The sequence below is a fragment of the Astyanax mexicanus genome, chromosome 21 (genome assembly GCF_023375975.1).
Source record: "Astyanax mexicanus isolate ESR-SI-001 chromosome 21, AstMex3_surface, whole genome shotgun sequence".
NCBI lineage: Eukaryota > Metazoa > Chordata > Actinopteri > Characiformes > Acestrorhamphidae > Astyanax > Astyanax mexicanus.
This window is the reverse complement of record NC_064428.1, coordinates 32,890,775-32,915,125: the sequence shown is the minus strand read 5'-3', so window position 1 is coordinate 32,915,125 and position 24,351 is coordinate 32,890,775. Positions and strand designations below refer to the sequence as shown.

At 37.0% G+C, this 24,351-nt stretch overlaps 1 protein-coding gene across 8 annotated transcripts in view; it reads right to left on the bottom strand.

The window, feature by feature from the left end:
* Window positions 1-24,351, bottom strand: part of nfixa (nuclear factor I/Xa) — a 189,875-nt gene that overhangs the window by 41,459 nt on the left and 124,065 nt on the right. The window lies entirely within an intron of this gene.

The window sequence follows — 24,351 nt, the reverse complement described above, 5'->3', positions numbered from 1 at the left end:
TAAATGCTCTAAATGACAATATTTTTATTTGGAATTTGGAAGAAATAATGTCGTTTAGTGTAGTTTATAGAATAAAACAACAATGTTCATTTTACTCAAACATAAACCTATAAATAGCAAAACCAGAGATACTGATTCAGAAACTGAAGTGCTCTTTTAATTTTTTGACATGTATGTAGACATGTATGTTAATATGCACCAAAAGGCATCAATTGACAGGAATGAAACCTGGTGGGTAGTCATGCTAGTCTGTCACAAAGTGTCTCAGAATAGCAGAATAGCTCATCTTCAGTGGTTAGTCTTGTTTTTTTCTTGGCTGACACGACCTATGTTACATTATTAAAGTTAATCATCCATCAATTATCAAATCAAAGAAAAGAAAAAGATTGAAAAGATGGAAAGATAAAAGAAAAGTATGGTCAGAAAGATGAAAACATGTAAAAAAGGAACATGGAAATGATAGAAAATGATAGACAGACAGAACTATGGAAAGACAAGGACAGGATGAATCACAGATAAAAAAAGAAAAGATGGACAAAAAGATGGAAAGACAGGAACAAAGATGGAAATAAAGACGGAAGAATAAAAAAGATGCAAGGAACATGAAAAGAAAGGAAAAATTAAGAGAGAAAGAAATATAGAATTAAAGAAAAAAATAATTATTTAAGAAAAATGAATGGATAAAAAAAAAGCCAAATATAAAGGAAGAAACACAAGGAGAGAAAAGATAGAAAGAAAGACCAAAGTGAAAAAAGATGGAACAGAAAAAGAAAGATACTAAGAAGCAAAATATAAAGCAAGAAACACAAGGATAGATAGATAGAGAGAGAAAGAAAGATAGAATAAAAATAGATAAAAAGATGAAAAGATCAAGAGAGAAAGAAAGACAGAATGAAAAATGAAAAATCAATGGATAGAAAGAAGTCAAATAAATATAAAGCAAGAATAACAAGGATAGATAGATAGATAGATAGATAGATAGATAGATAGATAGATAGATAGATAGATAGATAGATAGATAGATAGATAGATAGATAGATAGATATTTATGAATAACTGTTGATATTAAAAAATCTCTTTTCTTAAGTTCTTATGTAAGTTTTTACAGTGTGTCACAATACATAACCAATATAACCACTATATGCAGTCCCATACAATATCATGCCAAAAGTCATGGGACAGCAGTCTGGGAATTACACTGGTCAGCATTTCCATCACACAACACCAGTTCTTTACACGTTAACGTTTAGTCTGTCAGTGTAATTATTTATTATTAATACAGTCTATTAATTGAATGTTAAAATAATTAATTTAAGAACAGAAATGTATCAGATGTATCAATATCCATCTGTGCCAACATCTGCACACAGTCACTGAAGGGGTGTGTGTGTGTGTGTGTGTGGGTGCTCTGCCCATATGTGTTTCTGTGTGTCCGTGTGTGTGTGCCCATGTGTGTGCCAGTGAGTGTGTTTGTGTCCACATGTGGCCGTGTCTGTGTGTGAGTCGGTCAGTCAGTCGGGATAAGTCTGTGTAAGAGCACACTGTGTGTGTGTGTGTGTGTGTGTGTGTGGGAGCAGGTGTGGTGTGAGTGGCCTGTGCCCAGCCTGCAACCCATCTGTGTGCCCGTCTGCACCTAACCTCAGCCAACAGAGAGAGAGAGAGAGAGAGAGAGAGAGAGAGAGACAGAGAGAGAGAGAGAGACAGAGAGAGAAACATAAATGGTGGGAAGAAAGAAAGAAAAAGAATAGATTGTAGTGTACATGGGAAAAGAAAGAAAGAAAGAAAGAAAGAAAAGAGGAAAAGAAATGAGAAAGCAAAGATGGAAAAAAGAATGAAGGAATGAAAGATAAAAGAAAAAATAAAAGATTAACACGAAGATGGAAGAAAGATTGCGAAAAAAGATTGGAACGACAGAAAGAAAGAAGAAAAAGAAAAAGAGGAAATACATAGACTGAATGACTGAAGAAAAGTAAGAAAAGAAAATATATGCAGAAATTCTTGAAAGAAAAATGCAAGAAATGTAAAAAAAGATAAAAGACAGAAAGAACTATAGAAACAGAGAGAAAGGAAGATGAAATGAACGATATATGAAAAGATGGAGAAAATGGAATTAGAGATACAAAGATGGAATATTGGAAATCAAAATAGGAAAAAAGGAAGAGAAAAAGATAGATAGAATGATGGACAGAAATTAAGGCAAAAACACAAGGATGGATAAATGGATGGATGGATGGATGGATGGATGGATGGAGGGATGAGCTGTATATGTCAGAGCTCAGACTGTGATGGGGTAATAACTATTACACACGCTCATCACATACCAGCACCACAACACTTATCCATAATTAAAATGGACTGGCAGCTTGAGGACAACTGTGTGTGTGTGTGTGTGTGTGTGTAGTGAGCAGCTTGCTGGAGTGTGCCACTGGGTTTGTGCCTTGGAGCGATTTTGACAGGCTTTTGATTGGACAGCCATGCAGGGTCTCTGAGGACCCCCTGGGCTCAGTCCCATCCTACACACACACACACACACACACACACAGAGCAGTGCTCATCTGCACCCTAAACTGTGTATCTCTCAATTACATTCAGTGAAGATCTGCAACCCGTCAGAGTGATCACTATCAGCTTCATCAATCAACACCTCGCTCACAATCACCCAACCTCTCTGATTACATTCACTAATATCACTTTACTGTAGCTCCGCCCACTTCTCTCCTACAATACAGAGTTACTATATTCACTAATACCACTTACAACTTTACTACTGTACACAACACAAGCCTTATGTTCACCATGACCAGAAGAAGCTCCGCCCACTTCTCTACTACAATACAGAGTTACTATATTCACTAATACCACTTACAACTTTACTACTGTACACAACACAAGCCTTATGTTCACCATGACCAGAAGAAGCTCCGCCCACTTCTCTACAATACAGTTACTATATTCACTAATACCACTTACAACTTTACTACTGTACACAACACAAGCCTTATGTTCACCATGTCCAGAAGCTCCGCCCACTTCTCTACTACAATACAGAGTTACTATATTCACTAATACCACTTACAACTTTACTACTGTACACAACACAAGCCTTATGTTCACCATGACCAGAAGAAGCTCCGCCCACTTCTCTACTACAATACAGTTACTATATTCACTAATACCACTTACAACTTTACTACTGTACACAACACAAGCCTTATGTTCACCATGTCCAGAAGAAGCTCCGCCCACTTCTCTACTACAATACAGAGTTACTATATTCACTATAAAGTCAAAGTGTGAAAGTGTGCATGTGTGTGTGTGTGTTAATGTGTGTGTGTGTGTCCTCAGATCACCCCGTGGCTCAAGCAGGATGTGACTGTTGTAGGGCCACACAATAGTTCTGTGTGTTTAGCGTAGCACAGGAAAACACACACACACACACTAGCTTCTCTTGCAGTAGTCTGACAAATGTCGTAATAACACAGTAATAACACAGAGGTGACCACACACTGATCCCTATAAAACACACCATAGTTGTGGTAGAAATGTCCGGCCTCTGATTCAGACAGTTAAAACATACTGGAAATGGGAACAGTACAGCAATAAAAGGGCAGAATGTGTATTTCGTTTTCCTAGAATCATCCGAAAAGTCCATTTCAGGCTACCACATACAATAATTCACTCACATTAGCAAGTAGAGGCAATTTATTTATTTAACATATTTTTATACATAAGGAGCAACGGATTATAAGCTGCATTAAGCAACATTAGTAAGGATGCCCACTTTGAAGTGAGCAAGGGTATCGCCATGTTTTTCTTCTAATAGGAAAGCTGGGGGAAGAGCACTGGATGGTAATCTACAGTTAAGTACTTCAGTTTATTTAAAGTGAGCTTAGATTTTCAATAGTTTGTCTAAGGGAGTTTTCAGTGAAGTTTCTCCAGCACTAAGGCTGGGTGCAGCAGCATTAGCCTTAGCCGCTAACCACAGAAAACTTGGAAAAACTTCACTAAAAACTCACCTATAAGCCTTTTCAGGCTGGGATTAGTTTCTTAAAGGGGCCCTGGAGTAATTTTCTCTGTGATTTTATTACTGTCCGGAACAACTATGTACGTGTTTTTCTCAGACGTCCTCTGAGGAAATTACAGGCTAAATTATCTACTGTTTTTCTCTGAACTCTGTGGTCGCCTGTCCAAATGCACATCTCTAAGTATTGTCACCTCGCGTTTAATAAAATAACTATTTGTCCACTGCCACGCACCGTAATTACACTTTGGGTGAGCATTTCCACGGAGATCCACATAAAAAACAGTGAGTGAAAATGGAGGAGCTACTAAATGTAATGTCACGTGACAAGAAAGCCTAAAAACTCACTGGTCCTCCTGTTTTTTCAATTGCAGTCTGGACGCAAGAGTTTTATAAGTAGAAGTGTGAAATATTGTTCACAGACGTCCCCGAGTTTTCAGTGAAGTTTCTCCAGCAGTAAGGCTGGGTGCAGCAGCATTACCATTAACCTAGACTAGACTGAGGAACCCTGAGTGATCCAGGAAGCTAGGGCGCTATTAGCTAGCGGTTCGTCCCACTTAGCTTGTTTTAACACAATAAACAGGCAGACGACAGTTCAATATACTCACTTCTAAACAGGAAAGAGCTAGTGCTGTGGTTAGCAGCTAATGATAATGCTGCTGCACCCAGCCTTAGTGCTGGAGAAACTTCACTGAAAACTCTCACCCATATAACGCTTTACTTCAGCAGAGTGGCTTTACTGGCTGGGTAACTGTAGGTAACTGTAGTGTGTTACAGTGTTGTGTCTGGGTCTCGTGTTATCTGAGCACAGTATCTGGGTTACACCAGTGCTGTGTGACCCGAGTTTTTGTAGCTCATTGTAATATTACTCCTAATGTTCTGTCTGTCTGCGTGTTTATAATGTTATACCAAGAGCTCCAGTGATGCTCTCAATTATCCAGTTTCAGTAACGACAGTCTGAGTGTGAGGAAGCTTTTCTACTAGCCATGTGATTAGAGTTACCAGAAAGAGAGAGAGAAAGAGGGTGAGAGAGTTTAAAAAACAGTAAAACTGGGAGAGTTTACCAAGACAGAATAAATTAAGGCACAGAATAAAGAAGAAAGAAGAAAAAAGAACTATAAAAATGTGAACAAACTCTCTCTCTCTCTCTCTCTCTCTCTTTCTCTCTCTCTCTCTCTCTCTAAATGTTCCAAAGAGTGTGCAAAGGGCTGAAACCAAGTTTGACCGAACCCGCAGCAACCAATCAAAAGTAAGCTCATGCACTGTAACAGCCAATCAGAAACATGTGTGACATTCTAAAGTCCGCCCACTCAGAACCATTCCTTCCTGTTCAGTGGGCATGTGCCCACATCTGAGTGGGCATACCATTGTAGAGAGGCTGTGTGTGTGTGTGTGTGTGTGTGTGTGTGTGTGCAAGTGTGTTATGTGGTTATGTGGGAGTAGAAAACACAATTTTAGCAGGCGTGCGAGAGACAGAGAAAGAGCGAGAGAGAGAAATAGAGAAAGACAAAGATGCATATATATATATATATATATATATATATATATATATATATATATATATATATATATATATATATATATATATGCATCTTTGTTTTTCTTTGTATTCTTTTTTGTTTTATTTTATTTTATTACATGGTAATTTAATACTGAAGTAATCCAGACTATGAAGGAACACATAAGAAATCATGTAGTAACTTAAATCTTTCTGAGGCTGGTAAGTCTGATGAACTTATCCCGTACAACAGAGGAACCTCTTGCTCTTCCTTTGCTAGGACAGTCCTGATGAGTGCCAGTTCCATCATCATAAAGTTTTTGATGGTCTTTGCGTCTACACAAGAGGGTATGTTCTTGACAGTTCTTGAAATTTCTCAGATTGACTGACCTTCATTTTCTCTTTTACCTCCTAAGACCTGAACTCTAGCATGGCATGCATTGTTTTTTATTTCTCTTTATCATTTGGGCTAACTGGCACCTGATTAGTGTAAAAACTAAAAAAATCATGTTTTTACATGGTTTAGTTTCTGAAAAAAAGGAGGACTTTAGTTCTATATTTAGATAGAACACAATGAAGTCGCAATTAGTAATGATGTGCAAAACATTGATTTTCTGCCTGAACACAGCAACAACAACTGTGCTCCTTTGAGCAACATTACTCATTTGAAGTGCTGCTTCAACAGGAAGCAGTTTTAACAAAGTAAAAAACATGAATATTTACTGTATTTACTGTTCATTTAAATTTCTCAAGAAAAAATCGAAACTGTAATGCGTTAAACTCTTCTCCCACCACTAGGTGACAGTATAATGGCCTCATATGAGGACACCAGGCCCTTGTAGAGCAAAATAAAGTGTTGTGGTCTAGACAACTCAAAAGTGTGTGTGTGTGTGTGTGCTCTATTTAACAGATTACTGATTACAGCACCAAATGAGCTTTCCAAGAATTTTTAGCAGCAAAACCATGACCCCAGGTACCATGATTACCAGGTAAACAAACAGGTAAACAAACAGGTAAACACAGCCGCCCACAGGCCTGTTAACACACAGTTAAACCAATTAGGAAGTACAGAAAGCAGGTCAACGGTCAGGGACCACGTCCGCCTACTGTCCTCACTTACCCTCCCTCTGTGTGTATTTGTGTTTGTGTAAGCGTGTGTGTGTGTGTGTGTGTGTTTGCTGTTAGCTGATAAGGTAGAGGGTGTGTGTGTGTGTGTGTGTGTGTCCAAGTCAGCAACTGTGTGAAAGGGTGTGTATGGTGTTGACTGCTCAGATATCACATGTTCAATACTTACACAGGCCACAATGAATGAAGTGTTTCCGAACTTAGGAACTATTATAAACTAGCATATTAATTTAAATCCGTCCACAGTAATTTTATATATTTTTAAATGGCGATGCTGCATGCTCACATTTTTGCATTTTAGTATAGATATTGAGATTTTGATTAATCATTTTAAACTATTGTTTAAATACTGACTTTTTTTTAAAGATGATTCTAAAACTTCTAGACATAATTCCACATTTTTGAATGCCAATTTTGAATGTTTTTAAACAACAAATTAACTTTTTTCAAACAGAACATTTAAATTTGTGAATTTTAAGTCCACATTTTCAAACATATTAAGTCCAATATTTTGGACAATCATGAAGTTTTTGTACTGTGGTTACATTTCTATTTTCAACATTTTAAATGATCTCAAATATTAGAGACATTTTTTTTATAGTCGTTTACATTATGTGATTGCAATTTTTTAACAAACATCATTTTTTTCATGCCATTTCTTTTCAAACATCAATTCCTAACTTTTGAATAATGATTCCAATTTTCTGAAAGATGATTCCAATTGTTTAAAACCGTCATTGCTTTAGTAACAACTTTTGTAAACTTTGTGATTTTATGACGAACATCCTCTCTGACTACTAGCCACGTCTAGACTCCTGCTGTTCACCATGGCAACAGTGCAGGTCAGCCAAGAGTCTACAAGCCTTGTAATCCCGAGCAGGTGTCCCTCACACAAACACACACAATCATTACAACACGCTTCCACACTCTCACACACACACAAACACACATTACAACACTCTCCCTCCATTCTGCCTGCTATAAAGAGCCTGCGGGGCAGGAGGGAGTAGGCGAGTCCCAGGCTTCAGCTGAGGCCTAGGCCTAGATATTTACTCTGGAGTTACTGAGGGATTTGCATTCAATTATACATACATATAAATATATATATATGAAGAATAAACGGCCAGCTCGTTAACCAGTGTCAGTGTTCATTGTTTCCTGATGTGATGCTCCAGAATCAGTGTGTTCCTGTCATCACCCCATTACATGCAGCTGTAGAGAGATAATAGAAACAGAGAGAGAGAGAGAGAGAGAGAGAGAGAGAGAGAGAGGACAGCAGAGAGTGACAGAAGAGAGAAAGAGAAAGAAGATGAGAAACAGAAAGAATGTAGAGAGAGAGAGAGAGAGAGTGAGAGAGAGAGACAGAGTGAGAGAGAGAGCGAGAGAGAGAGAAGGCAACAGAGACATAGAAAGAATAAGAGAGAGAGGACAAAATACAAATAGAGAGAGAGAGAGAGAGAGAGAGAGAAAAGAAGATAAGGAGAGACAGACAGTAAGAACCAAAGAGAAATTGAGAGAGAGAGAGAAAAAATATATAGAAAGAGTGAGAGTGAGAGATAGAAACAGAGAGATAGAAACAGAGACAGAAGAGAAAGAGAGAGAGAGTGAAAGACATTGAGGTGTAGAGAATAATGAAAAAATATATGTATGTACATATATATATATATATATATAGAGAGAGAGAGAGAGAGAGAGAGAGGCATAAAAGCTCCTTTGGTGGAACTCCAAGCGACTGCATCTGTTTGGCAGCAAGTCAGAAAAATCTACTGTTACACACACACACACACACACACACACACACGGCTCAGAGAGGGCTTGTGTTTCAGCGCTTGCCGTAGGGACTGCTATTCCAGGCTAGAGTTTATGAAAAACAGCTTTATGTGGAAAAAGCGAGAAACGTGTAGAGAGAGAGAGAGAGGGAGAAATATAAATGTATATATGTAAATACTGTATATATGTGAAGGAGAGCAACATTAACATAAAGAAATGGAGATTTTTTTTTTCAAAAATATAGCAAAGAGTTTCTAACTAGAGTGTTCTGATTGTTTAAAAAGTAATTTCATATTCTCACATCGATTTGTCTGAATCATTATTCCAAATTTTCTAATGATGAGCCCAAATTTCATAGAGTAAATGAGTATGAGAGGTTAGATATAATTCTACATTTGGAAACATTTTATACAATAAGGATGCATTACTTACAGAACAGTGCTTATAGAATTTGTATGTAATGTTACTATAACATATCAATGAACAGTATTTATAACATTCCTGAGCATTAAAATTTGGTAATGCTTAATAATGTATTAACTAGTGTCAATTATTAATTAGTTGAGGTATTACTTTTAATTATTGTGCTCTAATTGTAAAGTGTTACGCCATTTTAAAAAAAAATGTTTAGTCCGTATTATCACCATAGTTAACAACAAATTTTCTGCTTGTGAAAGGCACTATATACAAATGACTGAAAAAGAAAATAGAGGCATATTGTTTGGATAAAATTTTGCATCTCAATTTAAATTTTTTAAACAAAAATAAAAAAAACTTCACATTGATTTCCAAATTTTTTAATAATAATATTTTTTGTAATTACTCATTACAAATTTTGGAGCTTTATATTAAAAAGCTATGAAAAACAGGAGATGAGAAGAGGCTGTGAGAGTGATTGCACAGGATGTTTTTATTTAAAAAAAAATATTTATGCATGGCTGAAGGACATAAAAGTGTATTTCAGATTTCTGAACATCAATTCCACATTTTTTCACATTTTACACAGATTTCTTAAGGGCGAAAATGTTTTACCTTTTGCAGCTTGAAATGTGCAAAAGGTATGTACTAATTTTTTTTAATTTATCAGGGTGTGTTTTGGGCGTAACATGAAAAATAAACCAATCAGTGTGTCAGTTGTCTTCCCTTTAAGAGCCAGGTGAGCTCTGACTTTGGCACATTTGTATCTTAACAGCGCAACGCTTTTGCTTGTCTCAGCAGAGAATACTGACCTGCCTGTTCACACTGTGAAGATACACCAGCAGCTCATTTAAAGGAACAGTAATGTTATTTTATTCTTAATTCTGTTTACTGTTGAGTTTAAGAGTCAAGTTTGCGCTCTGCAGTGTGTTCGTGTGTGTGTGTTTAACACCTATAGGAATGAACGCTGACGACTGACAGTTGTCAGGGTTTTAATCAGTCAGTGGGGCACCTGTGTGTTTTCCACCGTCAAAATAGCAACACAGCAGAAATGCACCTCCCTAAACACACCTCACTTCCAGACCACCACACACATCAATGTAGATTTATTCCTAAACTCCTAAACTGATGCTATTTTAACAGTGCAGGGGGGCAAGGCGTGAAAATATACTGTTGACTGGGTGTAAGATAGCAAAGAGCATTGCGACAGTAGACAGTGGACAGTAGACACAGTTAATGCAATGCAAGAAAATCAGGATAGCTCTATTTAATTAATAATTAATTTGAGAAAAATCAATAATCAGGCAAGTGTCCCAATGCGTTTGTCCATATATATGGGAAATAGTATTATTACACCTATTTATTCTCAGTTAGGAGGTCAATCGTCCTTCAGAGAAATCAGGAACCTCCCTCTAATTTTATTCCGGTTATTTCAGCAATGTAAACTCAACAACTAGAAAGTTTTATACGGGAAACTCGGCCGCGTTCTAACAAGGTGAAACAACAGCGGTTGCGTAATTATAATCACTGGTTAGGAAAGTTTATTTAACATGGATTTTCCTAGCATGACTCGCCCACCTCTCTCTCTCTCTCTCTCTCTCTCTCTCTCCCTCTCTCTCTCTCTCTGTCTGTTCCTACAGTTTAAAAAGACAGAAAGTAAATACACAGTTTGATTTATCTGACTGTAATTACACACACACTCCCCAAACCACAGCTCCAACCCACACACACACACACACACACACACACACACACACACACACACACACACACACACACACGTCCCCTGAGCGAGCGCTCCAACCACGTTTTAGCAGCACAGGCTGAACCACTGTGACAGTAGGGACAGTACCAGCATATCAAACAAGTGTATTCCTGTTTTCTTGTCTTTATGGAGACTTTCTGTTAACCTTCAGCAATGAAGAACATATAGTCCCCACAATGCACTAAATACACACACAAAATAGCACAAGTCAAAATATCTAATACAAAAATCCCCACACTGTTCTAAATACAAATACACACACAGATACACAATATAAAAATAAAAAATAAAAAATATAAAATAAGTTTCAATAGCACTTCTGGGACAGTAAGTCCCCACAGTGTTTTACACACTAAACACACAGGTGCAAGGACCAGCAGTGTCCCAGCTGGTCTGTGTTTTACTATCATTCCAGGGACTGTATTTTTTCTAAATGTAAACACACACACACACACATACACGTAAAGACCCACCGTGTCCCCAAATTATCAAAATGTATTTTAATAATATCCCAGGGAAATTCAGTCCTCACACTGCTCTAAACACAAACACATATACAAACACACACATACTGTATACACATGCAAGGACCAGCAGTGTTTCTAAAATATTTGAAATATGTGTTTTGCTATCATTCCAGGCACTTTCACATACATACACACATATAGAGCTCTGAAAAAAATAAAGAGACCACTTCAGTTTCTGAATCAGTTTCTCTGATTTTGCTATTTATAGGAATGTATTTGAGTAAAATTAACATGTTGTTTTATTCTATAAACTACAGACGACACTGCTCCCGAATTCCAAAAAACAAATATTGTCATTTAGAGCATTTATTAGCAGAAAATGAGAAAAGTCTGAAATAACAAAAAATGATGCAGAGCTTTCAGACCTCAAATAATGCAAAGAAAACAAATTCATATTCATAAAGTTTTAAGAGTTCAGAAATCAATACTTGGTGGAATAACCCTGGTTTATAATCACAGTTTTTATACATCTTGGTATCATGTTCTCCTCCACCAGTCTTACACACTGCTTTTGGATAACTTTATGCTGCTTTACTCCTGGTGTAAAAATTCAAGCAGTTCAGCTTGGTTTGATGGCTTGTGATCTGTAAAATAAACCACTTTTCCCAACACTTTCCCCTCATTAATCCACACAAATAGTTAAACACTAGGGGTGGGAATCGTTTACTATCTCACGATTCGATTCGATTCCGATTTTGGGGGCCACGATTCGATTCAAAATCGATTTTTGATTCAAAACGATTTGAATTATAAAAATTTCTGCTTCTGGCTTATGAATCTTATTGAAAAAAAACCCTCCATAATATCCCTTTCATGCATAGAGGTCACTACAGTGTACAGCTGTTTAAAAAAATTTTTTCTTTAAATATGCTTGCAATTTTGGGCACTGCTGCATATAGTCCACTGTAGTGGAAGCTATTGCATCATCCTATACAAAAAAATCCCATTGGTTGGTCATTGTAATGGGAAAAAGAAGTCAATGAAATCAAGATGGCCGGCAGACAGGGAAAACCACCAAACACCTTGGCTATTTTTGTTTCTACCTTTTATAAAATTATATCACTGCAGGTAAAAAAATATATAATTACATCAAGTAACATCTAAGGTGACATATTATGTAAAGATTTTCGAAATTTTGATTTTATATTTGAGGGAATTGTAGATTAATCATCTGTCCACTTAATTGTACATCATGCATCATTAGCTATTTTTCAACTTTTATGCAATGTCAATTACTTCCAGTGTTGTTTTTAAAATAATTCATATTGTTTAATGTTTTGGCTGTAAATCAACTTCTTTAATTGAGGAATGTCTGCCAGTACAGACAGTTGCAAGCAGATAAGTAGGGTCAAGCAGTGATAGTGAAGGTGAGTCTGGAAATGTTACTGAGGGAGTTGAGGCTGAGGAACGGAGATGAAGGAGATGAGGCTGTTGAAACTAAGGGCACCCCAATATCCAGTATGCCCCTGGAAACCACTGGCCCCAGCTCAAGAAAGTATAAAATGCCAGCACACGAAGAACCAAGTACATCTGCATGCAGTGTCTTGTAGCTTTGTGCCCTGTATGCTTTGGCAACCATCATAGAAAATAGTCTCAGAAATTAGCAACAAGCATGATTTGACAGGAAATATGATACATGCTATAAAATACTATAAGAGAATATGCTCACTTAACAGTTCAGAGACTTGACAAGAATACAGTATGATAATACCAGTCACAATCAAGATTCTATAAGGTTCTACAGTTCAGAGACATTTTCTTGTGTCACAATATCCTCCTCAGTTCCACTATTCCAACAGAATACCATATTACAACTGTATAACTGAATTACATTTGTGTTTTTTTACAACAAAAAATGCATGAAGTACACTTGAGTGGACAGATAAATATTTCTTTATCGAATAAAGATAGAATATATATTTTTTTCAAACCTTGTTTTACATCCCTAAGGATGTATAAAAACACTTAGAAAAAAAATCCTGACTGAGTTTATTATAATTCATGCATGAGAGGGATATACACTGGTCCTGGAGCAGGTAATGTGTTACAAAAACAATAAAATGTGCAGGAATGTGGGTCCTCAGTGACAGAGGAATCACTGGGATATCACAATGACGTTAATGAACAATAAATAAATAATAAATAACACTGCTTTATTATAAGGCTACTAGCGGTGGTGTGTAGGTGACGCTGCTGGGCTGATGTGATGATAGCAGTGGAGCGCTAAAGTTCAGGAGCAGCTGCTGATTAACTAGTTAATTTAAGGTCGTTGTATTTCTTCAGAAAGGGGGCAGGAGGTGGAGAAATTAATTCATATGGTCCATTCCTTAATTCCTCTGTGATGAGGAGCTGAAATTAGCTCTGATTAGCTTATTGTATTTTTCCGTTCCGCCTTAAATGCTGCAGCCCGCTGCCACCTGTAGCGTTATTTAAGGTGGAACTGGAAAGTTAGCTAGTTAGCTAGCTAACAGTTACTGAAACTAACTACTAGCGATCTTTTTTATGCTTGTTATGAAGCATTCTGCCATAAAACATTGAAACTACACGTTAATCTAATGTAATATAGTGCTTGTTCTGCCATCTTACCGGTGATTCTCAAACACCTACGCTCTGTGTGTGTCTGGAAGATCTCCGTTTGAAAGGACAAGCGCTATCCCCAGGGTTGCCAGGTCCAACAAAAATACCCAGCCCAAAATCAGTCTAAAACCCGCCCCTCAGAATCGATTTTGGGACATTTTAAATCGATTCTGAATCGTAGTAAATGAGAATCAAGATTCTTATGTGAATCGATTTTTTGGCACACCTCTATTAAACACACACACACACTCCTGAAGAGTGATCTGCCGTACGATGAGCAGCACTCCAGCTTCAAAGCCCGTATTCCCCAGCCGTCGGCAGCATCAGGGAATCTGTCACGCTCTATTGACTCGCAAGTACCCGTGACACATTTCCTGCTCAGCCTGATCCCTCCCAGCCAATCACAGAGCTCCCAGCACGGCCCGCGTCCAGCGCAGGAGAGAACCGGATCACTCGGCTCCGACCGCAGCGCAGAGCGGGTACCAGCTCTCAACCAGTGAAGAATAATTTAAAAACAACCTGTCGATTACTGAGCGCGAGAGCGTTCACACACAACTCTCACACAACTCTCACACAACTCTCAAACAACTCTCACACAACTCTCATAAGACTCTCACACAAATCTCACACAAATCTCACACAAATCTCTCACAACTCTCACACAACTCTCATAAGACTCTCACAAATCTCAGACAAATCTCTCACAACTCTCACACAACTCTCATAAGACTCTCACACAAATCTCACACAAATCTCACACAACTCTCACACAACTCTCAAACAACTCTCACACAACTCTCATAAGACTCTCACACAAATCTCACACAAATCTCTCACAACTCTCACACAAATCTCTTTTACAACTCTCACACAACTCTCACACAACTCTCTCACAACTCTCACACAAATCTCTTTTACAACTCTCACAAATCTCTCACAACTCTCACACAACTCCCACACAACTCTCACACAACTCTCTCACAACTCTCACACAAATCTCTTTTACAACTCTCACACAACTCTCACACAAATCTCTCACAAATCTCTCACAACTCTCTCACAACTCTCTCAAAAATCTCATAAGACTCTCACACAACTCTCACACAAATCTCTCACAAATCTCTCACAATTCTCACACAAATCTCTTTTACAACTCTCACACAACTCTCACACAACTCTCTCACAACTCTCACACAAATCTCTTTTACAACTCTCACACAACTCTCACACAAATCTCTCACACAACTCCCACACAACTCTCACACAACTCTCTCACAAATCTCTCACAACTCTCACACAACTCTCACACAAATCTTACACAAATCTATCACAACTCACACAAATTTCTTACAACTCTCCCACAACTCTCACACAACTCTCTCACAAATCTCTCACAATTATCTCACACAACTCTCACACAAATCTCTTACAACTCTCTCACAACTCTCACACAACTCTCACACAACTCTCTCACGACTCTCACACAACTCTCTCACAACTCTCAGTTCATTTACTTTCTAATAAAGATAATTATCATTACTGTAATAAATCTGGAGTGCACTGTCATTACTCATCAACACAGCTTTAATCTGAACAAATACAACCTTGTTATTTACAGTATTTTTACTGTATTTTTCAAACCGTATTATAAAGCAAAAATAAATGGTCTATTTTCATACATAAGGCACACTGGATTATAAGGTGCATTTTAAGAGACATTATAAAAAACTTCTAATTCAGCAGGTCTCGCCGCTGGGTGGTGGCAGTGAGCAGGTAGCTAACTTTAGTAAATTAAGTAAAGCTAAGCTATTTAAACAAAACTGTAATAAAAAAAACAACAACTTTCTTTTAACCCCCAACGAGCGCTGGATATTAATCTACACAGATTTCTCTCCTGAAAACTGTTTATTTGTGTGAGTAAAGATCTTCAGTTTTTTTTTACAGTAAGCTTAGATTTCCAAATTTCTCCAGCACTACGGCTGGGGCATTAGCATTAGCGGCTAACCGTCCCACGTAGCTTGTTTTAACATGGTAAACGCGAAGGCTACCATCCGATATATAATCCCCTCTGAAGAGTGAAAGAGCTAGAGCTTAGCACGGTTAGTGGGTAATGCTAATACTGCTCCAGCAGTGCTAGATACAGACCCCAGTGTATATATATATATATATATATATATATATATATATATATATATATATATATATATATATATATATATATAGTCACCTCTTAATAGGGAAATATCAGTTATCGGCTAATGCTAATGCTGATCCAGTCTCAGTGCTGGAGAAACTTTACTGAAACTCCTGTATAAAGCTGTACTTTAGTGGAGGGGCTTAACTGGTCCTTAATACCTGACTAATATAATTCATACATAAGATTATACCGGATTATAAAGCACACTGACGATTTTGGGGAAAATTAAAACATTTTAGGTGCACCTTGTAGTGCAAAAAAAAAATTGCGGTCCAATGAAAAACACTTATCTCCAAAACAGCAACTTTACAGGAGAGAGAAAAAACCTTGTAAACTTTCAATGGAAGTCAATTTAAAAAAGAGTTCATTTCAGGTAATTTTGAAGAGTTTCTATTGGTCCGTTCATCAAGAAATTTTGACACAGCGTAAGAGACAGTTTGTCTGTTCAAATTATGTAGTAAACTAAAAATCCCCCAAAATGAAGATAAGTGTTTTTAATAGGACAGTGACGATATGTAATGTAATTCTGACACCCAATCATTCTTCTAGAATCATGAACGAGCATTCTTATTGGCTGACGGTTATGAGACTGATTGACAGGGTAGGTTCTGACATTTGATAGTGCTATTAACTATTAGTGTTAATAACAGTGTTATTAAATACTGTAATAAATACAGATACCCAGTTATAACATGTTCCGTTCGTCCCACATCACCTCGTAACTCACGTCCACCAACACGTGTTCAACCCAACTTTCAGTTTATTCTCTTATCTCTCCGTTTCCTTCTGTTCTTCACAGATTCTCTCTCTCTCTCTCAGTGTCTCTCCATCTGATTTCACTTATCTGTCTGAAGGCAGAGTGACGGACAAATAATCCTCCTTTCCTGCAATTATCTCTTCTTCCTGTCCTCTCCCACTCTCTCTCTCTCTCTCTCCCACTCTCTCTCTCTCTCTTTCTTACTCTCTCACCCTCTCTCTGTCTCTCTCTCTCTTTCTTACTCTCTTCAACTCTCTCTCTCTCTTTCTCACTCTCTCACCCTCTCTCTTTCTCTCCAACTATCTTTCCCTTGCTCTCTGTCTCCAACTGTCTCTCTCTCTCTCTCTCTCTCTCTCTCTCTCTCTCTCTCTTACTTTCTCTCTCTCTCCCTTTCTCTTTCTCCCTCCCTCTCTCTCTCTCTCTGTTCTGTTGGACAGTTTTATATACATTTCTAAATTCCTCCTCTCGCTGTGAGACTCTGCAGATGTCGGCGCCGACACACACACACACACACACACACACACACGCACACCTACACAAACACACACACACACACACACACACACAAACACACACACACAAATGCCAGGGCTCTAGCAGAGCAAGGAAACGCGGGATGTGACGAAGAGAAAAAGAAGAAGGGATCGTTTCGGGCGCTGGATGCAGGCCTGACTACCTGCCCAAAAGATATGCACACACACACACACACACACACACACACACACTCACACACAAATATTTTTAGTTAAAACACACATATTACACTGTCTCAACACATGGATGGCATGTAATACATTCTTTTTAGTATACTAATGTATTACATACCATCCATGTGTTGAGACAGTGAGACTTGGTCTGTTTACAAAATAAATCTTTGAGATTATGTAAATATTTGAATATGTGTGTTTTAACTAAAAATATTAATTTCAGGAATTATAATATATTATGTATCATAAATTATTTTAGTAATATTTTATAAATTTAAGTAATTGTAATTAGGTAATACTGTATGCAGAAATGAAGTAAAGTTTACTAAAAGAAAGGATTGATTCAGTAAAATAAATGAAGTAAAGTTTAATAAAAGAAAGGATTGATTCAGTAAAAATAAATGAAGTAAAGTTTACTAAAAGAAAGGATTGATTCAGTAAAAATAAATGAAGTAAAGTTTACTAAAAGAAAGGATTGATTCAGTAAAAATAAATGAAGTAAAGTTTACTAAAAGAAAGGATTGATTCAGTAAAAATAAATGAAGTAAAGTTTACTAAAAGAAAGGATTGATTCAGTAAAAATAAATGAAGTAAAGTTTACTAAAAGAAAGGATTGATTCAGTAAAAATAAATGAAGTAAAGTTTACTAAAAGAAAGGATTGATTCAGTAAAAATAAATGAAGTAAAGTTTACTAAAAGAAAGGATTGATTCAGTAAAAATAAATGAAGTAAAGTTTACTAAAGGAAAGGATTGATTCAGTAAAAATAAATTAAGTAAAGTTTACTAAAAGAAAGGATTGATTCAGTAAAAATAAATGAAGTAAAGTTTAATAAAAGAAAGGATTGATTCAGTAAATTTTACTAAAAGAAAGGATTGATTCAGTAAAGTTTACTAAAAGAAAGGATTGATTCAGTAAAGTTTACTAAAAGAAAGGATTGATTCAGTAAAAATAAATGAAGTAAAGGTTACTAAAAGAAAGGATTGATTCAGTAAAAATAAATGAAGTAAAGTTTACTAAAAGAAAGGATTGATTCAGTAAAAATAAATTAAGTAAAGTTTACTAAAAGAAAGGATTGATTCAGTAAAAATAAATGAAGTAAAGTTTAATAAAAGAAAGGATTGATTCAGTAAATTTTACTAAAAGAAAGGATTGATTCAGTAAAAATAAATGAAGTAAAGGTTACTAAAAGAAAGGATTGATTCAGTAAAAATAAATGAAGTAAAGTTTACTAAAAGAAAGGATTGATTCAGTAAAAATAAATGAAGTAAAGTTTACTAAAAGAAAGGATTGATTCAGTAAAAATAAATGAAGTAAAGTTTAATAAAAGAAAGGATTGATTCAGTAAAAATAAATGAAGTAAATTTTACTAAAAGAAAGGATTGATTCAGTAAAAATAAATGAAGTAAAGTTTATTAAAAGAAAGGATTGATTCAGTAAAAATAAATGAAGTAAAGTTTAATAAAAGAAAGGATTGATTCAGTAAAAATAAATGAAGTAAAGTTTACTAAAAGAAAGGATTGACTGAAGTTCAGTTCACTTATTTACTCTGTGTAACATTTAAGTTTTGAAACTGAGTTAAAGTTACTTAAATTTATCTAAAATTAAATTTACTTAAAAAAAGCAAATGCAGAAAGTTGAGAAACTTATTTTAAGTAAATTTTACGCATCATTTTTTTCAGTGTATAGAGTACTAATAAGGCTGGAGGTGGAAGGGTTAATGGAACGTGCTGACGTGAGGGACAGCTGGTCTGAATTTATAATCAACATTTCTAAACCCGTCAATCTCTTTCCCAGAGCGTAATTATGATGTTATGAGTGATCATGTAAAAATATTTGGCGGGTGTTTGACGGGGCCGTCCGTCTGACGGACAGATCGTTCATCAGATCCAGTGCAAAAACAAAGCCCTCCCCATCCGCAGGGAGCAGTTCTAGAACAGAACGACCTGGAGTTCTGGAACCCAAAACTTACTGGGTTCTGGTTGTACGATCAAAACCGCTGGTCTGGACCCAACAAGACTGCTGAGATTTCATTTATGACATTTCTCTCTCTCTCTCTCTTTCTCTCTCTCTCTCTTTCTTCTTATCTATTATATCTGGCTGCCCCTCTCTATCGTTTCATTCTCTATGGCCCAAAACATCTCTGAGGTTCATTATTCCCTCGGTTCCTGCAACCCAGTGCACTCTGGGATAGCTGAGCTCAGAAAGCAACTTTTGGAAGTTCAGTCAAAAAGGGTCTTTTAATGAAGGAGTGGGGAAGGAATGAGAGAAAAGAGAACGAGAGATCAAAAATAATGGATGAAATTCAACCCGTATAATATTTCATCAGTACAACAGTATATTTATATATATATATATATATATATATTTCATTCAAAATTAAGAGAATAAAAACTCTCTACTGTTTCTACTGTCCAGGTAATACTATTTACTAGACTTAGGAGTAACAATGCTGTGAGTATTTGATTGCATCCAGTGTCTGTATTTGATTGCATGGCTGTCCTCAAAGGGCCAGATATAACTTATAAATATATATAAAATACATACATATGAAATATAACTCTTCCTTAATGTTAAATAAATCTAAATGTATTACGTATTCAATTGAAACATTACAGTTGCATGGAAATGGAAAAATATCCATTTTTCAATCCTTCAATCAAGGATCAAACTGATCAAGTGAATGGAAAATAATGTCAAACACAAGCTATAATATTAACTGTGATCAAAACATAGTTTGACATACTAAAAAGAGGCTTAATTAGTATAAAAATCACAAAAAACTTTTTCAATGATCACACTGTCGTGTAGTGGCGATAAGCTGTAACTTCGCGGGTAACACAATCGACATGCATTGTGGGAAATGTAGTTTTTGGTCAAAGCAAGCTTCTGACCTATTCATTTTTAGACACTAAGACCTTTCAAGCTCTTGAGAGCCACATAAAAGAACATAACGGGCCACACTTGGCCCTCGGGCCTTGAGTTTGACGCATATGGTCTAGAGTAAGAGAGATAGTGAGGTCAGTTGGATGTTGGATGATCAGCACATTATCCCCCCTCATCCAAACGTTCCTAACGTATCCTTTTCAAAAGTATTGGATGGTGCTCCATCATTACAATGGAAATTCCTTTCACTGCTGGGGGACTTTATATCCCTGTAGGCATTAGTGACAACGGGTTCATGTGTCAAATTGTCTACCAAATTTTCTTACCAGTTAGGGACAAAATACCAATATCGCAATATATCGAATTATTTTTTGTTTGTGATACATAATTGATATATGGCATCAAATATAGATATTTTTATTGATACATAGGTTCTCTAAACTAACCAAGACTGGTCCCTAAATTTAACTTAACTACTTAACTACTGCTTCATTGCTCCACATGGTGGCGCTATAATTAAATGAATATGGTAAACCTATTGTAAAGAATACTGGCTTTTAAGCTCTGTGAAATAAATTCATAGTTTTTGGTATTTATTTGGTATTTTATCCTCTTCAGTAACACAGATGCTGTGAAATATAGTAGAGAATTATCTTGTCCGAACCAAATAATCATTAAAATATGGTATTGAGAAATGCCCTGTAAACAAGTAAAAACTACAAAAAAACAAGAAAAACTACAAAACACACACTGTGTTCATGTCCTCATTCAGAGCTGTGTGACTGCACACACACACACGTGGGAGAGAGGGAAACGAGTGTAAGAAAGTGTAGGAGAGACGATAAAAGACGGAGAGGAAGAAACAGCTGCCTTTGTGAAGCAGCCGTCCTTGAAAACGGACGACAACAAACAGACGAGTGTAAAGAAAGCGAGTGAGTTAAAGAAAGAGAGCAGGAGGAAAAAAAAAAAGAAAACTCTTCCACCCGAGATAAGCAGCGCAGGCTTTGAACTGCACAGCCGCAGATAAGAGCCTTCCTACACTACTCGTCTGTTCAGGATGTGTTTTCCTTCTCTGCTTTCCCTCCTTTTTCATCCCTTCTTTCTTAAGGGAGCAGCTCTAGTTCTTTACCCCGCTTCTCCTGTCACCTCGTCCCCACAGCACCGCACACACAACGAGCCCTCTGTTCAACAACCGAGGTGAAAGAGAGGCTACGGAGAGAGAGAGAGAGAGAGAGAGAGAGGGAGAGAGAGGGAGAGAGAGACAGAGAGATTAAATGACTGAATAATTAAAACTACAACAGGAAGTTAATAAAAAGGAAAGTGGAAATAAGAGATAAAAGACAAAGGAATGAAAAAGGAAAATATAAGAGACAAGAAGAGAAGAAATGAGAATAGATAAGATGACATAAGTAAAGATGAGACAAGAAAAGAAAGGATAAGATAAGAAGAGACAAAAAGAGAAGAGAAGAAATGTGACAAGAGATGAGAATAGAAGTAAAGAGAAGAGACAAAAAGAAGAGACTAGACAAGAGACAATAAGACAGGATACAGAAGATCCGAGAAGAGACGAGAAGAAAAGAAATGAGAAGAGATGAGATGACATAAGACAAGATGAGTTGAGAAGAGATGAAATAAGACAAGAAGAGAAGTGAAAAAAAGAAAAAAAAAATGAGAAGAAACAAGAAGAGAAGATAAGTGATGAGACAAAAAATGAGAAGAGACATAGATGAGAAGGTCTGAGAATAGAGGAGACTAGAGAGATGATAAGAGAAGGATACAGAAGATCTGAGAAGAGAAGAGACAGGAAGAAAAGAAATAAGAAGAGATGAGTTGACGTAAGAAAGAACGAGACAATAAGAGGAAAGATGAAATGGAAAGAGACGAGACAAGAAGAGAAGTGAAGAGAAGAGAAAAGAAACAAGAAGAGACAAAAATAGATTAGAAGAGATTAGAATAGACAAAAAGAGAAGATATGCGACAAGAGATGAGAATAAAAATAAAGAGAAGAGACAAAAAACAAGAAGAGAAGAGACAAGAGATGAAAAGAGAAGGATATAGAAGATCAGAGAAGAGAAGAGAATAAAGAAATAAGATAAGATGAGAAGAGACAAGACAAGAAGAGACAAGATAAGAAGAGAAAAGATGAGAAGAGACCATAAGGAATAAGACGAAAAGAGACACGAAGAGACCAAAAGAGAAGAGATGCGACAAGAGATAGGAATATTATTAAAGAGAAGAAAAGAGACAAAAATATGAGAAGGTCAAGACAATGGACGATAAGAGAAGGATGTAGAAAATCTGAGAAGAGAAGAAAAAAGAAATAAGAGGAGAAGAAAAGAGAAAAAGAGACATGGAGAGATAAGACAATAGAAGAGAAGAGAAGAGATAAGACAATATGATCTATAAAATCTATACAAGAAGTGAAAGAAGAATGGAAAGGAGCGCAGGGGAGTGTAGAAGTGAACAGAGAGAAAGAAGACAAGAAGAAGAGTGAGACAGAGGAGCGAGGGATGAGCGGAGGAGGAGTGCAGCTGTTGGTTGGTGGAGCTGTAGCGGGAGAATCGTCCTCTGGTTTATAACATAATTTAGACAGCTTTAATCTGGCAGCGTTTCAACAAGAAAACACACACACACACACACACGCACACACGCACACACACACACACACACACACACACGCACACACACACACACACACACACACGCACACACACACACAGAGAGAGAGAGAGAGCGTGCAGACTGATAGCATTGTGCAGGCTAGTGTAACTGTATCTAGGTTGTGGCATTTACTAATTGCAGGGCAGTCCATGGATGCTTAATGGTCTAGCTGCTGTAAAAGGATCTCTCTCTCTCTTTCTCTCTCTCACTTTCTTTCTCTCTACTGTTCTCTCTTTCTCTGTCTCTCTCTCTCTCTGTCTGTCTGTGTCTTTGTCTCTCGCCCTCTTTCTTTCCCTCGTTCTCTCTGTTTTCAGGGCAGTAATAGAGCTGCCATTGTTTGAGGCCAGAGGAAGCAGGAACCGTATCCTCAATGACCTGCCTGTGTGTGTGTGTGAGTGTGTGTGTGTGTGTGTGTGTGTGTGTGAGTGTGTGCGTGTGTGTGCCTGAGTGTACTCATGTAGATGACTCTCTAAAATCCACTTCCTTCAAGGTCTTTGATGAGCGACACACACACACTCCATGTTACACTACTCTGACTGTGAGTATGTATGTGTGTGTGTGTGTGTGTGTGTGTGTGTGTGTGTGTGTGGTCATACTTGGTGTGTGTTACGGCTGAGGAGTTTTCTAATCAATCTTTATATAAAGTGTCCAAATATTTATGGACACCCCTTTTAATAAATGCTATATTAAATTAAACTACTTTAAAGCTGATGTCCTTAAGTTTTAGGATTTGGGGGATTTAGTGCCCTCTCTGGTGAGAATGGGTAATTGCACCAAGCATGCGGAAGAAGAATCATTTTAAACTGGGTGGGCGTGATGCGATCTCCTTTTAAAGCGGATGAATCCGAATCCAGGTTATGTATTAGTCAGAGAGAGAGAGAGAGAGCGCTGAGTCAGAATCTTCACTCCTTCGTTTCTTTGGTTTTACTATATGAGTGAATGAGCTACTGAGCTCTGAGTTTCCTCTTCTGAAGTCTCCATTGCTCCACCAGCTGCTCGCGTTCAGTAAAACTGAGCCAGATCCTCTTTTAGAGGCTGTACGTGTGACGTGAGTACGTGAAAATGCGTGACGTGGCCAGAAGAAGAACTCCTGTGAAAAGTGACTCAACACCTCAGTTTTTAGAATAAATATATTAGGTTTAGCAGGGATGGTCAGTGTCACATGTATACGAATACATCATAGATGGAAAAAATACAATTATAAATAATTATTGTATCGTGACCGACGGCCTCTGGCTAGAATTGTCCATGCGTACAGACAAACAAATCTTGCAGAAATCAATCCCATTCACATTTGATTGAGAATTCATTGAGTTTTAAGCCCGGGTTGAATCATAAACTCTTTTTAATTCTGTTGATTTTTAGAAGGAACATTAAATAAAGAGGTGTATCAATATTTATGCACATATATACCGTATATTCTGTATATATTAACACATTAATA